We start from the raw sequence: 12,395 nt of genomic DNA on the forward strand, positions 1-12,395 counted from the left end.
CAGGTCCTACTATCTCCGTGTATTCATTGTTGATCTCAGAACCTTGATATTATGATGATCAAGTGGTTATGCCACCATTCTGTAGCATGTCTCAAATGTTATTGAGAATTTACAGCCATTATGCTGTCCGAGTCATCCTAGGTTTCTAAATAGTCTGATGCATTTGCAAATTCCTTTTTACCGTTCTAAAGATCCTTTGTGCCAGATCAACCACACTAACTAGTGAGTTGAGGTATTTCATTGCCTCAACATTTATGTTGGAGCTAATATTATGACCCTAGGTGTCTAGAGTATCACCTAGTAATTTAGCCATGCCTTTGTTCCTAGTGTGATCATTCTGGCCAACATTCTCGAAAGCATCCCATGATGCAATTTAGCTAGTAGGTATTCTATTCCTAGGTTTTGAACCCGAGATTCACCCTACTTACTTCGTGTTGATAGTGTTTGCTCGTTCCTTTAGGATATTAGTAACCCTTGCGATAGTATTCGAGGTCCATGGTATATCATTCTTCCAAATACCATGAACCATCCTTCGCAGAAGTTCCTCGTTGAACCAAAAGATCACAACAAGAGTGCTCTCGATGAGTTCCCCATTATATGTTGTGACTCTGCTAATTCTACCTTTCTGCATGGGTTATCCGGAAGAAATATGTTTAACTTTTTCGACATGCTAATCTATGCACCCACAACTCAGAAAATCATATGTTCCTTTGAGTTGTCCCTCTTTAGTTGTATTTTGACCTTCGTCTATCAATTGATAGTAAGGAGTAGTTGTGCAATCGTGTTTATCGATGCCTACTATTCTTATGGTCCGTCAAGCCATTCTACTTCAAAATGACTAGGAGAAGCAAACTCCAGCACCTTATCCATCTCCAGGATTGGGTCAAAGTAGTTGTATTCCGCAGATCAATTGCAATCCAACTTTTGATTCTGTTCTACCTTGGAGTACCATCTTTTATATCAGCAATATCATAGGAATTGCACACCATACTATGAATTCTTGACGCAGTAATACTTCTTGCCATCATTGTTAATTCCTCTGTTCTCGTGTTATTGTAACCGAAATGCCGACAAGTGAATCATGATGTGTGAAATCAATACTGCTAGCAACCCCGTTGCTTGGTAGTTAATGGACAATAATCTCATCCTTAGCGTGTTGGTATTGAATTATCATTCTAAGATTGATCGTGCTACCTAGTCCACTTTCCTTGTGCACTTTTCTATTTATGAGTTAGGACTATTTCAAATCCTCGCTCTTTTGGATCATATCATCTTGCCCTGATAAGAAAGATTGTTCTCGAGCTTATAACATATCAGTGGTTCGTGATATTCCGGATATCTTCCCGGAAGTATCACCAGGTTGTCCCCTGACCATTATGTTGAGCTCGTGATCAAGTTGGTTCCTTGTAAACCACCCCTTCTCCAAGAATCTGGGTCGGATACCCTGAGCTAGTTGGTTAAGCTAAACAACAACTTGGAGAGTTGGAAGATGAAAGCTTGTCCAACTCAGTTCATTCCAAAGGGATGTCTTTGTGTGTGTGTGTGTGTGTGTGTGTGTGTGTATGTGTTGAAGAAAGATGATATTCATTGGTTGATCCTCGTGATCAGTTGTTGTGTCTATTGTCATGTCAACCTTTGATTTGAGTATGGGCTATCGTCAAATCAAATCAGCACAAACAATATTTGTAATGCTATCTTACCCGTGGTTGTTTCCTCGAGCATACACCATTATATCTTTTGGGTCTAACCAATGCTATCACCTTGTTCACATAATTGTGGAATTCCATTCATATGGAAACCTGGATGAATTGTTGTTGAGCCATCGACAACATCCTTGTCTTCTCCAAAATTTTGTTGAACATTGAGCTAGTGTTGGAAACTTTTGAAAGCATTTCTTCATGCTAGCTCATGAAGCATATGTTCGGATGTAAGAAGTGACTTCCTCCAGTTCATGTGCATTTGATGCAAGTTGCCGCCGTGGATTTGAGAAAGTCAATGTTGCTTCCTTTGGAATCATCCCAAATCAGTCATGCATACGTGCGAAGTATTCTGTGGTTTGGAGACTTGCAACCTTCATTCCATATGTACCTGTAGCACACCAAGCCACTAACTAATTTGTTCAAGGAAAAGAAGTTCCTTCATAAGAGCTAGTCATATGACTTATGCAAGGACTTTGTTATCCGCAGTGATGGTTCCCAACCAGAACTCGGTAGTGTTTTATTGTAAGACTACCACGTGGTCATGCTTGTCTAGGACATCATGTTCACATGTGTGTAGCAGAACCAACTCATGCCTTGGAGTTTGCTATCGTAGTTCATTTCCCGAGAATCTCGCAACATCATCCCGTCGATTTGTGTTGCAAAGTTTCTTTTCCAGACATGTTGTCTAAAATATCCTATCACCAACCAGATCTGAATCTCAAGCAGATGTGATGGTTGGTACTTTTCCAAGATCTGTGATGTAGGCTCTGGCAATGTTGATGTTTTATCCGACACACCTGCTGGAAGATCTATTATTATAGTATCTTGAATGAGCAATTTGACCATCTTCTCCATGAGGATTTGGTATGACTTATTCCACAAGTTGTTCCTTATGGATTTTTGTGCTTCCAAAGTCCGACCTTTACTTGATGGCCATGTTGATGTTTTAAGCATTGATCGTGGTACCTAGTACATCAAGGAGAACATTAGAATTGGAGTGCTAAATGTCTCTTGGTCGATCATCCAGATTTTGTCCCCTTGGTCTTGCTAAGGTGAAATCTGAGAAAGTGTTATCTTCCTTTGCTGCATCGTCCATCGCTGTTCATCATGGTAGTATATTGTGTTGCCAGGATCCTTGACACGGATATTGGTAAAACCTTGATGAATATGGAAATGCTCAAGTTCTTGAGAGCACGCACAAGCGCTAGGTGTTATCATTGACAATGAATGGGATTGCTCTCAGTTTCCTCGGTTATGCTATAACTTTTCAAATGGTGGACTCACTTTCTACTGTTGAGCTTCTCCCTAGTTACTAAAATCATCCCTTGTGTTGTTTTCAACAAGGTAATCCACATCATCCATTCTAGTTCGAGTATGCCATTCTACCGAACTCCTCCAAACGATCGCTCGAGATTTGCCTTAGGCTGGTATAGAGAATTTTATTGATCTCTGAATCAAAAGTAATTCTTTTTGCCACTTAAGGAATAATTCTACGAGTCACCCTCCTCTAAGGTATCTCGTTATGGTATCATGGCAACTCAAATCCTTGCTACGTAGACAACTGTTCACCACCCTCTTAAGTGTGGAATTGTTGTCTACCTAGTGAACCTTTGTCATCTATTTCACTCCATCCCTCTGGATGTATGCCTCGTGTCTCTCCTTGAGAGATGTTGCTATGTCTCATCCCATGAGTTGATCCTGAATTGTTCGATCTTCGAGAAGATCGATTCTTTTAGAGTTTTTCCTTTCCTCTCCTTGTCATCTTAGTTGGAGTTCTCAGAGCAAGACATCGAGTCAATGATGGTGATAGAATCAATGTTCTTATGAAGTGCAAACCTGGATCATGAAGATTGTATTAGTTTGCATTTCCCCTTCATCTTGCCCTACGCCTTGAATCTCGGGACGAGATTCTTGTTTAGTGGGGGTGAGTTGTCACATCCCTAGTTCTAGTAATGCCTAGTGCTACCATGAGGTGTTGCATCATGTTTAAATTTTCAAATGAACTTGAAATGGGGGATGATCAAACCCTAGCACCAAATCAAATTAAACAGGTTCAACCTAAAAATATTTTCAATGAACCCAAAAATGCCTTAATTAATGTTTGATAATTTTGGCAAGGGTTTTGATCCAAACCAAAAATATTGAACATTTTTAGGGAATTATTTGGGCTTTGATTTAATTCATTAATGTATTTGAGTTGGAGCAAATAAACCCTATAAATATTTTTATTGCTCCAATAATTCTGAAAACTTGTGAGTGGCTCTGGATATTCTGTATCAGGCCACATAATAATGTTCAGAAGCTACAACAATGATTTGGTTTAGGAACTAAATCAAAACAGAAAGAAATAAAATAGAAAACAGAAGAAAAATAGAATAGGAAGGCAACCTACCTAACTTACCTGTGCAGCCCACCTGGAGCCCAAGCGACCGGCCCTGCCCAGCTGGTGACTTGCCAGTCATCTTCAACCTCTGCCAGTAGGCAGAGGGAGAGACTTCGCACGCGGCCGAACGCGCCACCTCCTGCTTCGCGCTGGCTAGCCTCCCCCGATTCCACCTGCACGCCCAGGAGATGAGGGCGGCCCCCTCTCACTTTCCCCTCCTTCCTCTGGCATCTCTTCCTCGCGCCACCGAGCACACCCAAGACCACCGCTCGCCGCTGCCGCGGCCATCGTGCGCCCTCGCCCTTCCGTCGAGTCCAGAAGCACCGCAGAAACCTCCTCGTCCTCCCAATCGAGCTACGGGACGCCGGGAGGCCCTGCTTCATCGTCATCGTGGTCATCTTTAACCTCGGGCACCTGAGCCCCTCACCATCGATTCGCGCCATCAAGGACGTCCCCGAGCCCACTGACCTACTGTGCGCGCCTCCCTGTGAGCTCCTGCTCCCAACCCCTCTCTCCTCGCCATTGATTCCCTCCTCTAGCCCCCCTGGCCACCGCGGCCGAAGATTGTTGCCGCCGCGAATGTCGCGGTTGTCATTACGGAGGACCAATGCCGCATCCGGGCACCTGGTCGACCTCCTAGGGCCCCGTAGCTTCTTCTTGTGCTCTCCGTTCACTAGGAATCAAGCTGCAACCCCGCGCGCGCATCTAGCCGAGCTCCGGCCACCGCCATGGTTGCCGTGGCCATCGTCTCCGGCCACCCTGCAGCCTCCCGCGTGCTCCCCTGGATGCGCGCGATGATGGGCATCCCTCTGGTGCCTCCAGCGCGTCGAGTCGACCCCTATAGCACTGTTCCGAGCAACTCCGGCGATCCTCCGCCGTTGGGTTTGGTCGCCGACGTCCAACTCCGGTGGCTGGTGACGTGGCACCGTCATTAGCACCTAACTAACCCCCCTAGAGTCGCTGACAGTGGGACCCGCATGTTCAACTCAGCGGGCTAATTTTCCTGGTTAAGATTAGTTTATAACCTAGCGGGACCCACGTGCAAGAGTTGACCGTGCTGACTTGGCAGTTGACCAACCCCACACGTCAGGTTTGACCCGGACTAGCGTCGTTAACCTGCTGACCTCATGGTTATGTCATGCTGACGCAGTAAATAAGTTCTGTATTTAAAATAATTCAGAAATTCTAGAAATTGATATTAACTTCTAAAATTCATAGAAATTCAACATAGCTCCAAATGAAATAATTTATATATGAAAAATTATCAGAAAAATTCAATCTATCCACCCGTACTGGTTTCATGCATGTTTAAACAACTTAACCTTGCTGTTTAGCTCAAAACATGTTAATGCACTTTATAAACCCATAACTTGAGTTTGCATTTGAATCTTTGGTTCAAATGAGCTCAAACCACCCTCGTTGTAGATGCATTAGCCCAACACACTCATTTTTCCATGTCATATAATGCATCATATTGTTGCATTGCATTGACTATGCTTCTTCTCTTTTTACCGTTATTGTTCCCCCTTAGTAGACGTTGTTCCGACCATGAGATCGATGACACCGATGAAGAACTATATTATCTTCAGAAGTGCCAGGCAAGCAAAACTCCCTTGTTCATTCCGATACAATCCCACTCTCTCGCTCCTGCTCTCTTTTACTGTTAGGACAACAACGATTCAACTGTTACATGCTGCGGTAGTTGAACCCCTTTCGTCTGCATGACCTGTCATTGCCACAGTAAATAGATGAAACCCATTAGCATGAGTAGGAGTTGTTTGAGCCCTGATGTGCCTACTCATTCATGCTTGTTTGTCATGCCTGCTACTGCTTAGAGTTGAGTCAGGTCTGATTCATCGGGGATGAATCGGAGGTGTGTGAACATGTCCTACTGTGTGTGAGCTAAGTGTGTGAACACGATTTGGTAAAGGTAACGGTGAGAGGCCATGTAGGAGTACATGGTGGGTTGTCTCATTGAAACCATCCTCAAGAACTGAGTTCTGTGTTTGTGATCCATGAACAGTTACTACCAAACATTGGGTTCCGGTAACTCGACCCCTCTCGGCATATTAATCAACTCGATCTCTGTCCAGGAGTTGCAACTAGTTTCTAGTGTTTGTAGGTAGTGTTAGTAGTCTACCAAGTGGCACCCGGTACAGGTGGGCTTGGGACAGACGAGGCACAGTGGCACGGTGTACCAAGTGGCACCCGGATGGTGGGCTTGGGAACCCTGTTCACATCGTTTGGGGCCGTGAGCGACACCCCGGCCGGATCTCCTTGCGGATGGAACCCGAGTAGGCGATAAACCTGGACAAGAGACTTGTGTGGTTAGTCAGGTCGTGGCCGACACCCTTGCTGGGCTTCCGCTTGAAGGTTATCGAGTACATGTCGTGTAAACGGCGATAAGTGGTGAGAGCATGTGTGAAGAAGTACACCCCTGCAGGGTTAACATTATCTATTCGAATAGCCGTGTCCACGGAAAAGGACTTCTGGGTTGCCTGTACAGTTCATAGATAACTTGAAGTGGATACTCTAAAATGCGCAAGATAAGCGTGAGTGCTCTAAATGCTGGGTCAAGAGACCCATGTTTGTAATATCTCGCTCCTTAGAACCTATTGAAATAAATACTTGAGTCATAGAGTCATATTGTGATGCCATGTTGTATTTGCACATATTGAGCATATTGTGTGTATGTTATTGAAATGCTTGGTATGTGTGGGATCTGAAAACCTAGTTGTTTATCCTTGGTAGCCTCTCTTACCGGGAAATGTCTCCTAGTGCTTCCACTGAGCCATGGTAGCTTGCTACTGCTCCGGAACACTTAGGCTGGCCGGCATGTGTCCTTCTTCGTTTCCTGTGTCTGTTCCTTCGGGAAAATGTCACGCGGTGTCTACCGGAGTCCTGTTAGCCTGCTACAGCCCAGATTCTCTGGAGTCCTGCTAGCCCAGCTGCTACAGCCCGGATTCACTCGCTGTTGACCGACACGTTCGTTGTTGGGTCATGTATGCATGTCCCTATAAGTTAGTGCCACTTTGGGTTCACGACTAGTCATGTCAGCCTGGGTTCTTTGTCATATGGATGCTAGCGACACTATCATATACGTGAGCCAAAAGGCGCAAATGGTCCCGGGCCTGGTAATGCGACACCCATGAGAATACCGTGCATGAGGCTGCAAAGTGATATGAGGTGTTTTATGCTAGATCGGTGTGACATTGGATCGGGGTCCTGACACAAATGGGACAACATTTGTTTGCCCCAACATCTTGATGTCGTTCCTTGATAGCATGCCAAGGTTCATGAATTTCAGACAAGTTTTGTATTTACTAGAATTACAAAAGCAAGCACCTCAACATTTGCTAGAGAGCCACTGTGTTGTGGTGTTTGAAATTCACCCCATTTCTTGAATGGGACGTAAGCATCAATCCATGGACACATATATCATTTTACAACCCATTTTGGTGCACCAGAGCATGTGCATGTGGTTTAATTTTGAATTGTGCACCTGAAATTCCTGGAAAACCAAGTTACCGTATAAAAATGTCCAAACGAACCCTGAATAATTCCAAATTTTTTGACGACACACCTATAGTTGCATGTTCACTACAGATAGAAGTTCTAGCAATTCAAACACCATAGTTTGCAGCTGTGACCCCAATATGTAATTCAAATCAAGATGAAAAATCAAGTAGATCCCACACAGTTTATTATCACCAACCGTGTGAGATGCAGTACAAAATATCCTGGAGCATCGTCAGTGTATAGTACGCCTATGGCTTAGTCGAGAAGATTCGTCGGCTATAGTCCACAGCCTGCTCTGAATAAGGGGCCGTGTCTGATGACACTTTGCGCGCTAGTTTTTTCGCTAAAGCGATTCCAAATTTTCGCCTTCCGCGGAAATATCTACCTCCCCGCCTCCTCTCCCTTACCAGAAGCCACATTTCCCCTATTTCCGCCTTCCTTTCCAAGTTGAAACCTTCACTCCTTGCTTGCAGCACCGCCTCCTCGCCGGTGACCCTCCTTCACGCTGCTCGGCCTTGCCTATCCAGGCATGTAATCCACACCCGAACCCCATCCTCCTCCTCCTTCCACATCCCACATGCCCCGACCGCCGGCACGAGCGCGACACCTTCCACCCAAATCACCAACCCATCCACCAAATAAGCGCCGTCCTAAGCCATGGTGCACGCAGTATAGATAGGATCTTAAGGAGCATTTGGCAGCGGAGAAGAAAATCGCGGCCGCATGCGTGGATGAGGTCGCGATGGCTGCCATTCGTGTCGAACCCCAGATCTTGGAGGAGCCCTCACCGTCGAGGCCACCATCGACACCTCGCGCGCCGACGCTGTGGCATGGTTGGTTTCTTTAAACGACAGTTCGTGGCGTTTTCCCGAGGCCACTGTCAGTGCCTTGGATGAAGACTACGAGGTGTTTTCTCAACGTGCACGTGCTTACGTCCTCTCGAGAGCCAGCAGGTTGGTGCCCGGAGCAGCTCAGGAAACTCACCACTACAACGAGGGCACCCATGATGTAGAGGCATCACCCTCTTCCATGTCCAAGGAGCCAATCATCATCCATATCTCCGACAATGAGTAGCTTGTCTTATTAGCTCACTATAAGGACCCATGTTCAGTTTGCTAGCTACTGCCTTTCCTTAACAAATTTTAGTGGATTGTGCTATGTACTTTTACCATGCAATCTTGTGCTCTAGTGTATATGTTCTATATGTCGTGCAATGTGGTGTTCAGTTAACTGTTTGGTATAATTCTGCAAATGTGATGTTCAATTCTTTAGGGTGCAATTTTCCAAGTTGTCAAGCATGCTTGGTTTGGTTAACTGTCTGATCTTCTATTAGGAGTATGTTATATTGTGCAATGTGGTGCTCAGTTAATGTTTGGTTCATTTGTTGTGGTGTTTAGTTAACTGTTTGGTTCAACTCTGCAATGCGATGTTCAATTGTTGTGTGTGCATTCTGTTATTGTATACCATGTGAGAAATAAATCGAATTTGGCTGTACTAAATACATGAGAAACAAATACAATTGCTATATATCCAAGTTGTTAAGCACGTTTGGTTTGGTTAAATGTATGATCTTCTATTTGGAGTATGTTATATTTGTGCAATGTGGTGCTCAGTTAACGGTTGGTTCATTTGTTATGGTGTTTAGTTAACTGCCCGGTTCAATTCTGCAATGCGATGTTCAATTGTTGTGCCTGCATTCTTTTATTGTATACCATGTGAGAAATAAATCGAATTTAGCTATATTAAATAAATGAGAAACAAATACAATTGCTATATTTCCAAGTTGTTAAGCATGCTTGGTCTGGTTAACTGTCTGATCTTCTATTAGGAGTATGTTATATTTGTGGAATGTGGTGCTCAGTTAACGGTTGGTTCATTTGTTGTGGTGTTTAGTTAGCTGCTTAGTTCAATTCTTCAATGCGATGTTCAATTATTGTGGCTGCATTCTGTTATTGTATACTATTATACCTTGTCTTTTTTATTCATTTGCCCCATTTTCAATATAGAGAAGATATTTATGAACATCCTTGTTTTCGGGCCTTTCCAAAATAGTTCACTGATGATTACCTCTCAAACCACCTGTATGGACAGGAGGCGAGGAAGGTTTTCATAAAACACCCATGGTTCAATATTGAAGTTTTCCTGAAGAGGACGTAGGATGTACGGTCAATCATCCACAGGCACTGGCCTAAAGTTGCAAAGAGCTTCAACATCAGTGAATGCTCAATATTCGCCTTCCGCTTCAGCAGTTTTCCCGATGAGATGCATTTGTCTATGTACCTTCTATGATGCTAATTTCTAAAGGTTCTAGATGTTCTTGGTGTTGGTGTAGTTGTGGAATGCGGTAGCTGAGTGCTGAAGCTATATCATGTTGTACTCTGATGTATTTCAATTATGAAATCCCGCTTCCTTAATATGGGAATGAAATATATTATGTGTTTAATATGAATTTCAATTAGATTAATAAATGGGTTATTAATAATAGGGCAATTAGCCTACTAATTGGTTTTTTCTATTGCAAACGGTTATTGAGAAAATACCATGGGCGATGACGTAAGGAAACACACACAGTTTCTTCTACGCACCGTGTGTGATGCATTCAATAACACAAATGATAATTTTTTTAATATTGTGTGCGATGGGAAGGCCATCACAAACGACTTAACGGGGAAAATTGTGTGTGATGTACCTACGAACGGAAACGTTTTCCTTGCAGCGACTGTATGGGATGTGTGTACGAACAGAAACGTTTCACGGGGACTGACTGTGTGGGATGAACTTACGACCCGAAATGATTTCGCCTATATAATTGTATTTTTTTAGCACTACTGTACATATAACCTTATTTGCTCGCTCGTCGGTCGCACACGACCTCATTTTGTCGAGCTTGTCTACAAGGAGGGCATATCCCCGACGGTTTCTGGGTCATGTGCGAAAAGGACCCCCTAATCGCCCACACTCACTAGGCGACGGTTTCGAATGCCGTCGCGGAAAGGGGTTTAAAACCGTTTGTATAGCACCGACGTGTACCAGTGTTTGTTGCATGCTTAGGTCCCATGCAATAAATGGGAATGAATGTCAAACAACCTGCCACCATCACTCAACCGCAAACATTGAGATACCTGGTTTTTAAGTTCTAGTAAATCCAAAACTCGTCTGAAATTCATGAAACTTGGCATGCTATCATGGTGTGGCATCAACATGCCGTGGTAAATTTTTTGCCCCATTTGGGGCAGGTTTTGGTATAAGCTTGTCACAAACCAGAGCTTCTCACAACAAGCCTGATTGTCTTGGTAGGGAACGTTTCACTTTTCTGGACGAAACAATATTCGTTTCCTCTTCTTGATTCCAATTTTTTATCTAGTGTCAACAAGGAACAATAGGAGTGTTGTGTCAAATTTTGGAATTTTTCGGGGTTCGTTTGGACATTTTTATGCACTAATTGAGTTTTGAATGCATTTATGTGCATAATTCAAATTTGAATTAAAGGCACATGCTCCAATGCACATAAATTGGTTGATAATTCAAATATGTGTCCTTGGTTGCATGCTTAGGTCCCATGCAACAAATGGGAATGAATGTCAAACACCCTGCCACCGTCACGCGGCTGCAAATATTGAGATACCTGGTTTTTCAAATACTAGTAAATCCAAAACTCGTCTGAAATTCATGAAACTTGGCATGCTATCATGGAGCGGCATCAACCTGTCGGGGTAAATTTTTTGTCCCATTTGGGGCAGGTTTGGGTATAAGCTTCTCACAAACCAAAGCTTCTCACGACAAGCCTGATGGTTTCGGTAGGGAATGTTTCACCTTTCTCGATGAAACAATATCCGTTGCCTCTTCTTGATTTCAATTTTTTCACTGTCAACATAGAACAATAGGAGTATTGTGTTAAATTTTGGAATTTTTCGGGGTTCATTTGGACATTTTTATGCATTAATTGAGTTTTCAATGCATTTATGTGCACAATTCAAATTTGAACTACAGGCACATGCTCTAGTGCATATAAATTTGTTGAAAAATCAAATCCATGTCCTTGGTAGCACGCATGCTTAGGTCCCATGCAAGAAATGGGAATGAATGTCAAACACCCTGCCACCGTCAATCGGCCACAAACATTGAGATACCTGGTTTTTAAATTCTGGTCAATCCAAAACTCATCTGAAATTCATGAAACTTGGCATGCTATCATGGAGCGGCATCAATATGCCATGGTAATTTTGTCCCATTTGGGGCAGATTTGGGTATAAGCTTCTCACAGACCAGAGCTTTCTCATAACAAGCCTGATGGTTTCGGTAGGGAACCGCTCACCTTTCTGGACAAAATGATATCCATTGCCTCTTTTTTATTTCAATTTTTTTCTATAGTGTCAACATAGAACAACAGGAGTGTTGTGTTAAATATTGGAATTTTTCGGGGTTCGTATGGACATTTTTGTACACTAACTCGGTTTTCTAGGCATTTTATGTGCATAATTCAAATTTGAACTACATGCACATGCTCCAGTTTATATAAATTGGTTGAAAAATCAAATATGTGTCCTTGGGTGCATGCGTAGGCCCCATGCAAGAAAATGGGAAGGAATTTTAAACACCAGGGGACTGTTGATTGCCGGCAAAATGTTGAGATACTTTGTTTTTAAATTCTAGTAAATGCAAAACTCGTCTGAAATTCATGAAACATGGCATGCAATGATGGAATGGCACCTGACATGTTGTGGTATTTTTCGTGTCCATTTTGAGAGAAGATGCACTCGAATAACAGCCACCAAAGGCATTTTGAAACAAAT

This window comes from Triticum dicoccoides, chromosome 7B, assembly GCF_002162155.2.
Source record: "Triticum dicoccoides isolate Atlit2015 ecotype Zavitan chromosome 7B, WEW_v2.0, whole genome shotgun sequence".
Lineage (NCBI taxonomy): Eukaryota > Viridiplantae > Streptophyta > Magnoliopsida > Poales > Poaceae > Triticum > Triticum dicoccoides.